This window comes from Leptonychotes weddellii, chromosome 3, assembly GCF_054177405.1.
Source record: "Leptonychotes weddellii isolate Sample4059 chromosome 3, ASM5417740v2, whole genome shotgun sequence".
Taxonomy (NCBI): Eukaryota; Metazoa; Chordata; class Mammalia; order Carnivora; family Phocidae; genus Leptonychotes; species Leptonychotes weddellii.
Window position 1 is genome coordinate 126531458 of NC_138371.1, and position 17179 is coordinate 126548636.

The following is a 17179-nucleotide window of genomic DNA, read 5'->3' on the forward strand; positions in this document are numbered from 1 at the left end:
ATCCAATATCCCTTGCTTCACCCACCCTCCATCAACATTTCTCCTTTCTCCCTCACTTGCTTATTGATGGCTCCTACTTCATGCTTCAAGCAGAGAATGGGGAAATGACTTGATGACTTTTATCTTTCTGGATCCTTCCAAGGTCTCAAGGAAAGTTGTAAATTGAAAGAATGTAAAAACATTTGAGCTTTGGCAAATTTCTCCCACAGATGGTCTGTTAAGGCTCTGATTTCTTGGGGCGCCTGGGTGGCTCAGTCGGTTAAGCATCTGACTCTTGATTTCAACTCAGGTCAAGATCTCAGGGTAGTGAAATCGAGCCCCTCTTTGGGTGCCGCACTCAGCAGGGAGTCTGCTTAAGATTCTCTCTCTCCCGCTCTTTCTGCCCCCTCTTCACTCACGCATGCGTGTGTGCTCTCTCTCTCTAAAATAAATAAAATCTTTAAAAAAAAAGCACATCCTAGAAATATATTGTAATACATAATATGTAGAGCTCTCTCCCTCTCTCACTAAAACATTTTTTTAAAAAGGCTCTGATTTTTTGAGACATTTACCATAATATAGGTACCTTTCCATAGAAAAACAAAATCCTATGAATCACTATGAATTTTTTAACATAAGAAATCATTTAATTCCCTAGTACAGAAGTTACTTATTAACAAAATGAGAAGTGTTCATGACTTACAGATACAATTCTAAGTAGGAGTATCTGGGTTGTTATAATAGATTATACTTAATATCTGCCTTACCTTCTACAAAATGTACATGGTAAGTACAGAGTTGAAAATAGGGACTGGACTAGAGGACTCTGTTTTCTAGTAAAATGAGGATTCCTACATGAGAAGATTTATTATATATATCTAAAAAGGCTTACGTGTATGAAGAGAGAAATAATAGCATCAAAGGCTTCCCTTATCTTATATTATTTAATTATTGAAAGCTTTATGACTGAGTTCCTCAGCCAGATTTTTTAAACATGGTGATTTTCCTGTTCTGTCTTCTTTTGTGCACCAGACACCAAGTTCTATTTGACTTTTCAGAGTTTCTCATTTCCTGAAATGCACTACTAGCTCTATAAACATGGAAGAATAAATATTAACTTTATGAGACCATGTTCCTCTACTAGCTGAAAAATAGCATATAATAAAAAATACAAGGATGTAATATTGAAAATTATAGGTCAGTATGCCCTCTTATTGTGGGTATATATCTAATCCTCATGCATGGAGACTATTTTTTCAGAAAAATGTGTACTGTGTAATACCACTTGTGTCTGTGATATATTTTTACCCCTCATATTTAACAATATATCTCGTGACTCTTGCCTCACTAGTGAAATGTTTCAGGCTTATTTACCATTACGATTTAAAAAAAAAACAACAAAAAACCCTCTGGCTCTTTGCTATTAATTCCAAGAATTGCAAATGATCCAAAGTTAATAAAATGTTTGCAGGTTTCCTTCCTGCTAAAGTACCTTAGTACTCAGTGAGATCCTTGGAATTACATTAGGAAAATGCTTAATGGTAATTTTGAAAGAACAGGAAGTCTTCATGAGGGGTAAAAAAAAAAGTCAAGTGTGGTCTTGAACAGCTAATCAATACTTTAAATGTGTAAATTGTTATTCCCAAATCCAGACTCTAATTATATATTTTTAGCAGCAATGAAAATGTGGCATCCATTAACCATCCCTTAAACCTCACATTCACACCCCATAAGGAAGAAAAGAGTGACTTACATGGATAGTATATGATTGAAACACTCTTTTAAAGCTAGAGGATTCAATATAATTATGTTCAGATAATTCACTTCCATCTGGAAATTACCATCCATTTGCCAAAAGTGCCACTGACTTATCATATCAAGGACAGTCTTTTCTTCTACATTAACTCTCCATTGTTCCTCTTGCTAAAGATGGAAAATAATCAGCCTTGTATATTCTAGGCTCAAAAGTAAGAAAATTGGACTTACAAGAATAAATAGTTCATTCTAATTGCCCAAATTTCTACAGATCTTTCTTTTAAACCACACAATTTTTAAAATACATTTTTTATTATGAAGTGGTTTAAACCTACAGAAAATGAAAAAGCCTATATATCCACCCCCATATTTTAATATATTTATATTATCATATTTGTTTCAGATCTCTTTTTTTTTTTTCCAGGTTCATAATTTATTGTACAAATTGAGTATCACATGATGAGTTGACGTTAGCTTCTCCAGGCATGGGAACTTAACAGATGAGGTGCAGGTTAAAATTCGTTTATGTTGCTTTCTCAGCTGGTGTTTTTTTAGACCTTAACTTGAAGTATAAGATCATCAAAGCAGTGCCTCCATGTGTGGCCAGTACACAATTCATTCTACCTGTGAGAGTATAAAAGTTGGAATATTTTTTGATACCAGTGAAATGGAATTGAGCATCAGTTTCTGGACCTGCCATGATTTCAATCTTGCAGAAGGCACCAATTCCGCCCTGGATCTCTTTTTTTTAAAGCTAAAAAAAAGTCACCATCCTTCTTATTCATCCATCCCCAGAAGTAATATGAACACTAATAAAATTATTGTATATTATTCCATTTATATTATGTTATATTATAAATACTGGTTATGGAGGGATAGATGTAGACATATAGATATGTATCCATAACTAATGTAAGTGTGTATCTGTATATATATATATATATATATATATATATATATATAGGAGTATTATTTTTAAATGGGTGAGATCATACTGAATTTGTACCTTTGCAACTTATTTTTCCTCAACATTTTTTTTTTTAATTATGTTAGTATATGGACATCTGGCGCATTCTTAGTAGTTAATTATTGTGTAGTCTTCCAAATAAAGTATATCTACCTTCTCACAACAGAGCATTTACCAGGTTTCTTTTTTTTTTTTTTTTTATCATTCACAGTGAACATAGGGGTTTCCTACGTGGTGTGGCTACATCCTGCCTGTCACTGAATAGGCCCTTGAGAAATATTTCTTCTTTAAATTCTACAACAAAACCTTTTCTTCCTTCTTGTCAGCAAACTTTTCTACCTTGTTCCGTTGTTACTGTTAGATGCGCCTTCATCCTTCCCTCCTGATTTTTCCGACGGGCATTTTCTAATGTGGCTTCGCTGGTTCCATCTCACTCAAAGATAATTGTGTCCAAACTGTGAGAAAAGACAGAAGAAATAGAGCAAAGACGGAGAGAATGCAAGAAGGAAGAAGGAATTACTTCCAACCCTTAGACTCTGACCTTCAGCTGGCATCCACGAGAGAAAGTTTTTAAAGTCTATTTGCACAGTTTTTCACACTCCACCATCCCAGGGGTCCCCTAGTTTGGGAGGCCTTTTCTTTTTCATTGGAGCAAGCAAACATTTCCTTTCATCTCTTGGTTTTATAACAACATTAGAAAAATGTGTGATTTTTAAAAAGGTAGATATAATGTTAAAACTTTCCAGATCTAAAATTAAATATTTGTTTAGTGTCTGCTGCCCTCAAAAAAAGGGGTACTATCAAAAATCCTCAAAGGAATATATATTTGTACTGTTTTAGTATTTAGGATTATCTTGTGAATGTTTTGCCCAACGCGTGCTAAATAAATCTTTGTTGAATGGTTGAATGAATAAACAAGGTAATAAATATTTGTAGAGGTTACAGTAATAAATATTTGTAGAGGTTATGTGGTCATTTGACTTGGAGGTATTTTAGCCTTCCTAGTAATCATCTTTCATCTACTAGAATGCTTAGCTTCAACATTTTGACCTCCTGTGATTGAAAACTGAGGTATAAAAACAAATGAAAGATCAGAGTTAACTGAGAACATTAATTTTTGAGAATTATTAGAATTAAAGTCTCTGTTTCAGGGTTCCCAGATTATTTAGGGCTGTCAAACCAAGCGTCTACTCCCTTAAAATTGTAAGAGCTGTGTGTATTAGAGTTTGGACTACTCTCATATTTGGTTCTGTTTTGTTATTCTAAGGGATTAAAGCTTTTTTTTTTTTTTTTTTGTCAGTCATATTTTTGTGTATGACTGTGGGCTGACCCAGTTGACACCACAAAAAAAAAAAAATGCAACTTTGAAAAATTCAGGAGTAAGAGCAATTATTTCTAGAATTGACAGAACCTTTCCTGGGTTCAATTCTCACTCTTTTTAATTATTTATTCCCTTCAAGATGCTGAAAATTATTATACTGTAAATTATCTTACCACTTGCCAAATGTAATTTTCTATATAAAAAGATTAATAAGTATTGAGAAGTTCCTTTGGTCTCCCTTGCAAGCAATGCTGTGGTCTTTTCTGAAAGTCAAGTCTGTAGGGTTTTTCCCCCCCCACCCTTTATTTTTCTCTGTATTTGATGGAGTTCTACTAAGCTAAGATTTGGGCCAAGTTTAGTTTTCAGCAGACTTTTGTACCTGGTATAAGTCTTCAGAAAATAGAGTTTCTGTCAGGAATTCTGGCATGCATTACCTGTAGCTGCTTGCTGGACCTTACCGCAACATTTGGGCTTTGCTCTATGTCTGGAATCAGCAGGGAAATGCTTTCAATCTTAACTCACACATGTTTTTAAGTGGAACTTATTCTGGTAGTGCAAATATTCCCAATGTGAGATCATTAGGGCTATCTTCTCACATTAAATTATGATTCAGTACCCAGTGTAATGATAGATCTGCCGATGGCCCCAGGTTCTCACTTGGCATATTTGTTAATAAGTGTGGTGGAATTCCAACAAATCACACACTCTTCATCTCGGCAGATCTTACTTTAGAAAATAAAATACCTGCTCTGTCCATCTGTCTGCCACCAAGGTGTTGCACAGGGACTCCGCTCCAGTTGTCACCTGATCGGTAGCCTTCCCTCTTCAGGGTGATTCTCCCAGGGGCTGGAGTGGGACAGCAGGCTTCTGATACCAGCCGAGATGGAACTGCAGAAGAAAATGAGGAAATGTGTCCAGTACTAATAGGCCTGCTGTCATCCCCTTATATCCCTTTTCCTTTTCTTTTATATCAGAGTCCATAGAATTTTTTTTTTTTAATAATTCTTGGTCTTTATTTAAAAGAAGGCAAGGAGTAGGCCCACTCCCCACACATCCCCTGAAATAGACATGTTTGAAGGTCAGGCGATGGGAAGTCAGGTGGACAGACAGAAACTGGAAGAGGGCAGCCCCAGAGCACTTGGGAAACCCTCAAGGGTGTAAGGAGGTAGAGCCCAGTACACACAACAACGGTGCCCAAACACATGTTATTAGGGGCCCGGGAGTCACAGACCCCTAGCTGGCAGGTGGAACCCATGAATGACCGAATCCCCAACCTCTTAAACAAACATAACATTTTGGGGTTTCTCTATTTTCTGGGAAAACAGAATGTGGTGATTGTAGGTTCAGGAAAAAGGACTGCCACATGTAAATGATGTCCATGGAGACTTGGGTGCTCTTTGCATGGGGTTGTTGTGAGGATACAGAAATTAGGAAAATGGGGAGCCCTGCGCAGATCCAAGCTCATGGCTGGGGGTTGGTGCAGCTGTGGGGGCAGCAGCAGAAGGCCTGCAGAGAGAGGTCTGCTCCCCTCCAGGCCCGTGGGATGTTGAGCCTTCAGCCTCACTGAAGGTGGGCCTGAGGGATGAGATGGGGTGGGCTCATTTCTACTTCAGTAGAACACCTTCTCCAGATACGCATTCAGGAACATCCTGGTGGGGTCCAGCTTCTCTTGGATGGCACAGAACTTCGAAAAGGCTGGGTACATTTTCTCAAAGTCCTTCTGAGTGCAGTTGTGGGCCTTGGCCCAGTGGGGCCTGCCCCCGACCTTCCTCATGATGGTCTCGTAGGTCAGCCAGTAGTCCATCCGGGGCACGTCCTTGCCATAGGGCCCATACATGATGATGTTCATGTAGCAGCTGTCCCTCTGGAAGCAGGGGCTCAGCAGGATGTCATCCCCATGGGTGAAGTGGACCTCCATGGGGTAGTGGGCCACCATCTTGGGGTGGGCCTCCAGCGTGGCCTTCAGTTCCAGCAAGCTCTCCTTAGTCTTCTCTCTGGGGATGGCCCAGTCCTGGACATGCTGCTTGAAGTGGCACTTGTAGCTGAAGATCTTGTAGCTGAGGTTGCTGCTCTCCTTCTTCCTGGTGAACAGGAGCCAGAAGAAGCAGCAATTGATCCAGCCCAGCAGGATCGGCAGGAAGGAGCTGATCCAGAGCAGGAACTCCAGGAAATAGAATCCGATGGCATAGTCCCAAAACCAGTTGGCGGAAGAGGAGGGGGGCTTGTTGGTGTGGTCCTGGTAGATGACGCTGACGTTCTCGCTGTGCGGGAACCACAGGAAGCAAAAATATTCAGATTTCTTCAGGTGGCTGTCCAGGTTGTTAAGAACCTCTTCCAGGGTTGAGGGGGAGGAGATCTCCTGCAAGTGGAACTGGGGCACACACTGCAGGGTGACGGTGAGAATCACTCCCAGGCAGACCAGGTGCGCCCGCACTGCCTGGAACACCTCTGAGTTGCTGGACTTGGAGCACTCAAGAATGGTCCCGTTGGCCGTCAGCAGGGTCAGCGCCACAAGAAAAGAATGGCTTGGCAGAAAGACAATTGGTCATGATGTTGGATTGTAAGTTTTTCAAATATAATTTGAGAAAGTATCTGTTAACATTTGAAATGGAATGGAAAAGAGTAAATAATCAGTCTGGGTTTTGATTCAGATTAGAGGATCAGCAAGTTCATTTTGAGTAAATTGAAACCTAAATTTGGATTCCTCAGTATAGAAACAACTATGCAACATGTAAAGATAAGTAATGCATTATTCCTGAAAGTGTTGAAGATAAAATTAGTTTAACAAGTCTAGGCAGAAAACAAAACTAATGAGTATTAGGAACCTAGAAAAATTGTAAATTTCAAGTGTGCTCTTACTACTTGAGATACAGACATAAATAATTAAGGAAGGACAAAGAATTTCAAGGATGCTTGTGAAAGAGACAAAATTAACATGGGGAAATCTCCCTAATCTGGGTGAACCAGAGAGAACACACTTGTTGGAATTACGTGATGTTTAATCCCAAGGATAGTTATAGCCTCTCAAGTAAATACAGTAGTAAAAATCTCAACAACAACAAAAACCCTCTCCATCCTGCTTCTTGAATCCCTAACTTCCTCCTAATAAGATGATCCACACTGGGAGGAATTACAAAAGTTTGGCCTTTTACCATTCTGAGCAATGTGTATTAATTTTTTTAAGATTTTATTTATTTATTTGAGAGAGAGAGTATGAACGGGGGCTGGCAGAGGGAGAGGGAGAAGCAGGCTCCCTGCTGAGTGGGGAGCTCACTGTGGGGCTCGATCCCAAGACCCCAAGATCTTGACCTAAGCGGAAGTTCAGTGTTTAACCAACTGAGCCACCCAGGTGCCCCAGCAATGTGTACTAACTTAGAAAACAGTAGATTAACCTAAAGTCAGTGGTAAACTTTGAGTATAGATCTCCTAATATAGTTGCCTGACAAATTTATTACTATTTAAATTAAAAGGGTGTTTTAAAATTACAGGTGTATTGGTGATGAAACCTAGAAAGATGATTTCCAAGTGACTATTTTCATTTACATATAACATTTTATTTCCCCTCAACAGTAAGGTTTCACTCAAGGGGAAGAATAATAAGATATTAAAGCACAGGACACCTGACTCACAGCTTGTGTCTCCACTCAAGAAAGAGGTCATAGAGGGGGCGCCTGGGTGGCTCAGTCGGTTAAGCATCTGCCTTCGGCTCAGGTCATGATCCTGGAGTCCCGGGATCGAGTCCCGCATCGGGCTCCCTGCTCAGTGGGGAGTCTGCTTCTCCCTCTGACCCTCCCCTCTCTCATGCTCTCTGTCTCATTCTCTCTCTCAAATAAATAAATAAAATCTTAAAAAAAAAAAAAAAAGAAAGAGGTCATAGAGTATGGACATCCCAGCCCCCCAGCCCAGGAGAGATAAATGGGAGGAAAATATAAGAGCTGGGAGAGGTGATTGCTAACCAGCTTCCTCTTCCCTATTATCCGAGAATTTGGCGTGCAGTCAGTGTCTCTTTAATTTTATCTCTAGCTTCTCTTGATAGCGTTGGGTTTGTGTGTGTGTGCCCCCACACTGGAGGTAGGAGAGGGAGTTCCTTTTTAAATAGACACAAGGGAATGACATATTTTTATGAGAAAGACATTTTTCTAAATGTTTCCCTGAAAATATGGACAACATTTGAACAAATACTATAGGTGAAAGTTTTCCAGATTAGAAAGTCTGAGATCATTTCCATTCATTTGAAATGTTTCACACACACAAAGGAGTGCTATTTACTGAACAATGCCATCACTGTTAGAAATTCCATCTTAAATTTTAGCAGAGAAAGTATAATCCCAAAATAAAGATGAGTTGAGGGAATGGAATGTACTTTTCCTTTCATTTAAAAGAATTTCTTTTGTTATTTTAAAATCCTGGGTAAAAATCCATTAATCACAGTTTCTTGGAATTATCATAAGTATTTATATTTGACAACCCCCCAAACAGCAGTCAAAATAAGATGAAAAATTTTCAACATTCTAAAGGTCAGTTTTCTTACTAGAAACATTACTACATTTCAATTTAGTAAAAGATACCACATGAAGAAATTCCACTTGCATTTACAATATCCATTTATAAAAATGATGTTTATAAGCACAATAGAAAATATCATTTATAAAAACGTATTCTTACTTACACACTTCTCAGCAAAGTAGGCTATAACCCACATAAATTCTGCTGCCTTCTTTCCTGTCTGAGAATTTCTGTAACTTAGGAAAACATGCAGTTGCTTCATCTATTGATTAAAAATGCTAAAATTGTATTTTTAAAGTGAATCTTGAAAAAAGAGGTGGTGGGGTGTAAATGGTACTATTCTCTTCTTTTACTGCACTTAGAACTTTTTTTTCCTAAGATTACCTTACCCAGGTAAGGTAATCATTTTGGTTAGATCCTGTAGGGCAATGCATAGAACTGTGCCGAAAGTAGGCTGTGATTTAAGTGTTTGTTGAGCAAATAAATAAGAAAATTAATTAAAAGTGGCCTACAAGGGTGAATTTCCAAAAACCCCATGACTTCAGTGGGCTAAATACCAGACGGGAAGGGTTTGGGAGACATAATGCTACATGTTCTCGCTTTATGCTTCCTCTCCAAGGACTCACTCTATTTATTGCTGTGGCATCTGGCAGGCTTGCTTTTCTGGGCCCAGCATGCTTCATGCCGTGTGTTAGCATTTTCCTGGAATTTAAAGTCAAGGAAATACCATTTCTAAAAATACGCTTTATGGGTTTTCAAAAATATAGTATTTCCTTTCTACTAGCTCATTCACTTTGAGATCCTAATAAATGACATTCATGCATAGGAAAAAATCACAGTGAATCTGACTTTATCTGTGCAACAAGCATAACAATTGCTTTCATGAAATATGCAAACATTGTCCTCCTCTTCTGTTTTTGAGACATTTTATTTTTGTGAGTTTATGGCCACAGGCACTCTATGCTCACTAAAAATAGTAGATAAAACATTTACTCAGTGCTTATTTATCCCAGGAACTGTTTTTTACATATATGAGCAAGTACATTCCTTTAACAATCCTATATAGAAGGTATTATTTATCACATTACATTTCATAAATAAAGAAATTTAGATTTAGACTATTTAAATAGTTTGCCAAATTCACATGGCTAGTATCTTACAGAGCTGGGATTACTTTCTTTTTTCTTTTGATTTTTTTAACTCATTATTTATTGTGAAAGACTCCATTTTTAAGAATTTTTTCTTTTACATCATTTTATTATGAAAATGTTTAACCATACAGAAAGGTTGAAAGAAATGTATAGTGAACACCCATATACCCACCACTATCATTCCACCCCTCTAGCCATCCATGAATCCATCTTCTTTTTGGATACATTTTAATAAGTAAGTTATAGACATCACTACCGTTTCCCCAAATATTTTGGTTTATGTATCATTACTAGAATTCATACTTTGTGATTTTTTTTATAATTCTTTTTTTAGGCAAAATAAGTATTTACATAAAATACACAGATCTTAAGTGTACATTTCTGTGAGTTCTGACAAATGTGCTCAAATGAGAAAATTCCCTCATACCCCTTCCCAGCAAATCCCCAGCCCTCTTCAACCACCCAGAGTAAATCACTTCTGTTCTAGAACTTCGTGTAAACAGAATCATACACCACATACTCTTCTGTGGTGAGTATGTTTTATTACATTATAGTATATTACATCACGTGCCCTCCTTAATGCCCATCACCCAGTTACCCCATTCCCCACTCCCCTCCCCTCCAGCAACCCTCAGGTTTTTTTCCTATGGTTAAGAGTCTCTTATGGTTTGTCTCCCTCTGTGATTACATCTTGTTTTATTTTTCCCTTCCTTCCCCTATATAGGCTTCTCTGTTTTGTTTCTTAAATTCCACATATGAGTGAAACCATATGATAATTGTCTTTCTCTGATTGACTTATTTCACGTAGCATAATATCCTCTAGTTCCATCCACATTGTTGCAAATGGCAGGATTTCATTTTTTTGATGGCTGAGTAATAACCATTGTATATATATACCACATCTTTATCAGTTCATCTGTTGGTGGACATCTGGGCTCTTTCCATAGTTTGGCTATTGTGGACATTGCTGCTATAAACATTGGGGTGCAAGTGCCCATTCAGATCACTACATCTGTATCTTTGGGATAAATACCCAGTAGTGCAATTTCTGGGTCGTAGGGTAGCTCTATTTTCAACTTTTTGAGGAAACTCCATACTGTTTTCCAGAGTGGCTGCACCAGCTTGCATTCCCACCAACAATGTAGGAGGGTTCCCCTTTCTCTGCATCCCCGCCAACATCTGTCCGTTTCCTGACTTGTTAATTTTAGCCATTCTGACTGGTGTGAGGTGGTATCTCATTGTCATTTTGATTTGTATTTCCCTGATGCCGAGTGATGTTGAGCATTTTTTCATGTGTCTCTTGGCCATTTGGATGTCTTCTTTGCAGAAATGTCTGTTCATGTCTTCTGCTCATTTCTTGACTGGATTATTCTTTGGGTGTTGAGTTTGATAAGTTCTTTATAGATTTTGGATACTAACATTTATCTGATAAAACATTTGCTAAAATCTTCTCCCATTCTGTAGGTTGTCTTTTGGTTTTGTTGACTGTTTCCTTTGCAATGCATTTCTATTTTCTGTGGACTGAAATTGTATTCTATAAGTATACCACAGTTCGTTGATCCATTCTTCTATGGATGGACACCTTTGCTCTTTGCAGGTTTGACTCTTATAAATGAAGTTATTATGAGCATTCCTGAACAAGTCTTTTGGTAAACATAGGCTTTCATTTCTATTAGGTTAATATCAAAGAGTGGAATTTAAGTCATCGTATGTATATATTCAATTTCACAAAAATTTCCAGGTCTTTGTCCAAAGCAGTTGCACCATTTTACATCCCTACAAACAGTATATGATAGTTGTAGTTGTTCTACATCCTCAACATTTGGTGTTGTCAGTCTTTTAAATTTTAGCCACTCTGATCGGTTTTTAGTGGTATTTCCTTGTTATCTAATATGTATTTTTCTTAATGATTCATATCTGGAAACCTTATGTGCTTACTGGGCATTCATATATCTTCCTTCATAAAATGTCCATTAAATTATTTTCCCATCTCTATATTGGGTTGTTTGTACTTTTATTTTTGAGGTTTACTATATATAAAATCAGATACAAACTTTGTAACCATTTCTTAACAATTCCACTCTATGGCTTGCCTATTCATTCTCTTAAGTGATGTCTTCTGGTGAGCAGAAGTTTTAATTTTGAGAGATGTAATTTATTGGTGTTTTTCTCTCATAGATATTGTTTTTTTGTATCCTAAAATAACTTTATCCCCAAGGCAAAAAAAAAAAAAACTATGGCTTCCTTAAAGAACTTTATAGTTTTAGCTTTTATGTTTAGATTTATGATCCATATTGAATTAACTTTTGTGTATTATGTGAGGTCCGGGTTAGGTTTATTATTTTCTATATTATAAGATATTAAATTCTTCTAGCCCCGTTTGTTGAAAAGACTTTTCCTTTCCCTAATGGAATGAATGCCTTGATGCTATTCTCAGAAATCAAGAGACCATATAAGTGTGCATCTATTTCTGAGCTTTCTATTCTGTTCCATTGATTTTGTTGCTTTTTATGCTAGTACCACACTGTATTGTTTACCATAGCTTTATAGTTAAGTCTTCAAAGCAGATGGTGTGAGCCTTCCATCTTCGTTCTTCTTTTACAGTATTGGTTTAGATATCCTAGTTTTTATGAAATTTTATATACATTTTAGAATTAGCTTGCCAGTTTCTAAAAAATAATCAGCTTAGTGGGGTTCTGATTGGGAATATGTTGAATCTAAGCCTCAATTTGGGAAGAATTGAGTATCATCAATAATGAACCTTCCAATCCATAAGCATATATTCTTTCTCCATTTATATAGGTCTTTTTTAATATTTCTCAGCAATATTTGGTAGTTTTTAGTATAAAATTGTTATATGCTTCTTGGTTCATATTATTAAGAACTTTAAGTATTTTTAATATTTTAGGTGAAATTTCAATTTTTTATCTCCTAATTGCTTACTGCTAATATATAAAACTATAATTGTAGTATTATCCTGATACCAAAATAAAGCAAATATAAGAAAGCTACAGACAGATATTCTTTTTTTTTTTATTATTTGACAGAGAGATAGAGACCACAAGTAGGCAGAGTGGCAGGCAGAGGGAGAGGGAGAAGCAGGCTCTCTGCTGAGCAGGGAGCCGGACATGGGGCTTGAACCCAGGACCCCAGAATCATGACCTGAGCCGAAGGCAGCCGCTTAACCGACTGAGCCACCCAGGCACCCCCAGACAGATATTCTTTAGGAATAAAACAACATGTGAAGAGACTCATACACCATGGCCAAGTGGGATTTATCTCAGGAATGTAAGGCTAGTAAAACATTCAAAAGTTAATCACTGTGAGATACCATATTAATAGAAAAAAGGGCAAAAACGATGAGATCATCTCAGTAGACCCAGAAAGAGCATTTGACCAAATACCTTTCATGATAAAACTATTCAACAAACTAGAAAAATAAAGAAACTTTCTCAACCTGATAAAGGAGATCTATGAAAAACCCACAGCTAACATCATACTTATTGGTGAAAGATTGAAAAAGTTTCCCACCAAAGATGAGGAACAAGACAAGGATATCTGCTCTTGCCACTTCTATTCAATAATATACTGGGGGTTTTAGCCAAGGCAGTTAGGCAAGAAGAAAAGAAATAAAGGGCATCTGGATTGGAAAGGGACAAATAAAATGAACTCTGTATACAAATGGCACAGTCTTATATAGACAAAATCCTAAGGAATTCACACACACACAAAACTACTGGGGCTAATCAATGAGTGCAGTAGGGCTGCAGGATAGATCAGTATATTAAAACCAGATATATTTCTATATACCAGCAATGAGCAATCTAAAAATGAAATTAAAATAATTCCATTTAAAATAGCATCAAAAATAATAAAATGCTTAGGAATAAACATAACAAAAGAAACCTAATACATGGACAGTGAACACTAAAAAAGCATTGTCGAAAAAAAAGATGACCTAAATAAATAGACACCACATGTTCTTGAAGACTTATGTTGTTAAGATGGCAATCTATGAATGTATGAATATAATGCAAAATATAATCTATATTATATAGATAATAATCTGTATTTTTATAGATAATAATATAATCCTATTCTCCCCAACTTTATCTACAAATTTAAAGCAGTCCCTAGTCTCAGCTGGGTTTTTAAAAGAAATTTATAAGATGATTCTAAACTTTCTATGAAATACAGGAGATTCCGAATAACTGAAACAATCTTGCAAAAGAATAGTGTTGGAGAACTCACTCCAGATTTTAAAGCTTACTACAAAACTACAGTAATCAAGACTATATGGTACCAGCAGATTGGATAGACAGATGGATCAATGGAATAGAATTGAGAGTTCAGAAATAAACCCATATATCTATGGTCAATTGACTTATAGGAATGATGCCAAGACAATTCAATGGGAGAATAATAGTCTTTTCAACAAATAGTGCTGGGACAACTAGATTTTCACATTCAAAACAGTGATTTGGACTGTTACTCACCCCATACACAAAAATTAACTCAAAATGAATCGAAGATTTAAGTGGAAAAGTTAAAACCATAAAACTTTTATGAGGAAACATAAGTATAAACCTCCATGACCTTGGTTTAGGCAGTAGTTTCTTAGATATAACATCAGAAGCATGAATAGCAAAAGAAAAAGATAAATTGGTCTTCATTAAAATTAAAAACGTTTGTGCTTCAAAGGACACTATCAAGAAAGTGAAAAGAAAACCTGCAAGATGGGAGAAAATATTTGCAAACTCTATGGATGGTAAACATCTAGTATCTAGAACATATAAAAAATTCTTACAACTCAACAATAAAAAGACAAAAATTTCAACTTAAAAATGGGGAAAATTGTTGAATAGACTTTTCTCCAAAGATATAAAAATGGCAAATAAGCACATGAAAAGATGCTCAACATCATTAGTAATTAGGAAAACACAAATGAAAACCACAATAAAATACCACCTCATACCCACTTGGATTACTAAAATAAAAAAGACATGATACTAAGTGATGGTGAGGAGGGAGAGATTTGGAACCATTATTCATTTTGGTGGGAATGTAAAATGCTGCAACCACTTTGGAAGAGAGTTTGGCATTTCCTCAAAAAGTTATTCATAGAAATACCATTTGACCTTGCAGTTCTACTCTCAGGTATAGACCCAAGAGAACTGAAAATATATGTTCACACTGGGATGCCTGGGTGGCTCAGTCAGTTAAGCGTCTGCCTTCAGCTCAGGTCATGATCCCAGGGTCCTAGGATCGAGTCCCACATCTAGCTCCTTGCTTAGTAGGGAGCCTGCTTCTCTCTCTGCCTGCAGGTCCCCCTCCTTGTACTCTCACTCTCTCTCTCTCCCGTGCTCTCTCTCTCACAAATACATAAATAAAATCTTAAAATATATATATATGTTCACACAAAAACTCATACACAAATGTTCATAGCAATATTATTCCTAATAGCTGAAAGTGTAGAAAACCCAAACAGCTAATGAATGGATAAACAAAATGTGGCATATACACACAATGGAATATTATTCAGCCAAAAAAGGGAATGAGATACAGATAAATGCTACAATGTGGATGAACCTTGTAAACAGATTGCCAAGGGAAAGAAGTCAGACACAAAAGACCGCATATTGCCTAATTCCGTTTATGTGGAATGTTCAGACTAGGCAACTGCATGGAGGCAGGAAGTAGACTAGTGGGACTTGGGGACTTGGGGGAATGGGGAGTGAGCGCTGATGGTATGGGTTTCCTTTTCAGGTGATGAAAACATTCTGAAATTAGACAACGACGATAGATGCACAATCTTGTAAATATATCCAAAGCCACTGAACTATACACTTAAAAAGGGTAAAATATATGGTATGTGAATTGTATCTCAGTATAAAAATAAAACTGTACCCTGTGATTTTATAAACTTACTTACTAGCTATAATTATTGTTTGGTAGATGTCATAGGATTTTTAAATATAAACTATGCACATAGATACAGTTCTGTTTCTTTCCAATGTTTATCCTCTATTTCTTTTTCTTACTTTATTGTAGTGGTTCAAATCTCCTTGGACAGAAGTGGTGAGATTGGGCATCCTTGCCTTGCTCCTGATTTCCTGAGGACCCTTTTATTATATTAAAAATTGAATAAGATTTTAGCTGTAGGATTTTCAGAGATGCTTTTTATCAGATTGGAAAAGTTCTTTTCCATTCCTGGTTGGTTAGTGTTTTATCATAAATGGATGTTTAATTTTTTCAAAAGTTTTTTCATCCATTAAGTGCCTCATACAGTTTTTATTCTTGAATATTTCACTTTATCTTGTACCCAATACCAATGAACTAGACATTGGGATAGACAATGAAGTAGAGGATCCCACAGGAGATTTTCAGGGCTCTGGCTGCATGTGCCAATCCACATTCCTTTGGCTAGAATTAGTTACGTTTACATCTAAATGCAAGGGTTAGTGGGTATTATAGTCTTCCTGTGTGCCTACAAGAAACGTGAAATGGTTTGGTGAAAACAGAACAATTACAGTGATGATGATAAAAAAAAATAATGCTGTTATATTTCTGTAGCACTATATACTATCTAATTCAAAAGTCCTTTTCATTCTATGCTTTGTATTAAAATTCAGCATGTATCTGTCAATAGTCATGTTGGATAGGCTGTTGCCCCAATCTTTTATTCTTTATTCTTCATACATTCCTCGCCTTTTCATCCAGTCCCAAGGTTTTCCATCTTCCTTTTTGGGCTTAAGACCCTGAAATTCACTTCTACAGCTTAGACAACTCTCTTGAAATCCGAACCTCATTCCAGGAAGCCTCTGAAGCATGTCCACATGGATATTCCACTTAGAAGGCCCTAGACGTAGTTATTTCCTTCCCAAACCCTTTCTTCCCAGTGTCTTTTCTAACTCAGATAAAAGCACACTGTGTACCGCATTATTTAATCCACACTCATCTCTGACTTCTCTCTCTCACTTTCCACATCTAATCACTTCTATGCATTAATCTTCTAAAATCTCTCTCAAATTGATTCCTTCTTCTGTATTCCCGTAGCTATGGCAGGTCCTTACCCTCCCGTGTGGAGAATCACAGCATCCTTACCTCACGGCTCAGCCCTCTTTGAGCCATCTCTCACTCATCTCAGGATAGTGTTTCTAAAAATACAAATATAGTTATGGTACTTTTATACATAAAATAACCTAATGACCTTCTCTTACAATGTTTATTTTCAGGCTTTTTCTCCTTCTTTTAAAGTAGTGGAAATCTGTTTTCAAAAGAAGGTTCACATGAGAGACTATGGACTCTGAGAAATAAACTGAGGGTTCTACAGGGGAGGGGGGTGTGAGGATGGGTTAGCCCCGTGATGGGTATTAAGGAGGGCACGTACTGCATGGAGCACTGGGTGTTACACGCAAACGATGAATCATGGAACACTACATCAAAAACTAATGATGTAATGTATGGTGATTAACATAACATAATTAAAAAAAAAAAAAA

The 17179-nt window shown here is 36.9% G+C and overlaps 1 protein-coding gene and 2 pseudogenes across 6 annotated transcripts in view; 1 reads left to right on the plus strand and 2 right to left on the minus strand.

Annotated features, from left to right (window-relative positions):
- The window catches only part of LOC102735251 (ecto-NOX disulfide-thiol exchanger 1), a 423233-nt gene that overhangs the window by 273523 nt on the left and 132531 nt on the right, over positions 1–17179 (plus strand). The window lies entirely within an intron of this gene.
- LOC102733634 (ATP synthase F(0) complex subunit k, mitochondrial pseudogene) lies at positions 2075–2522 on the minus strand (annotated as a pseudogene).
- Positions 5531–16509, minus strand: LOC145720784 (L-gulonolactone oxidase pseudogene; annotated as a pseudogene).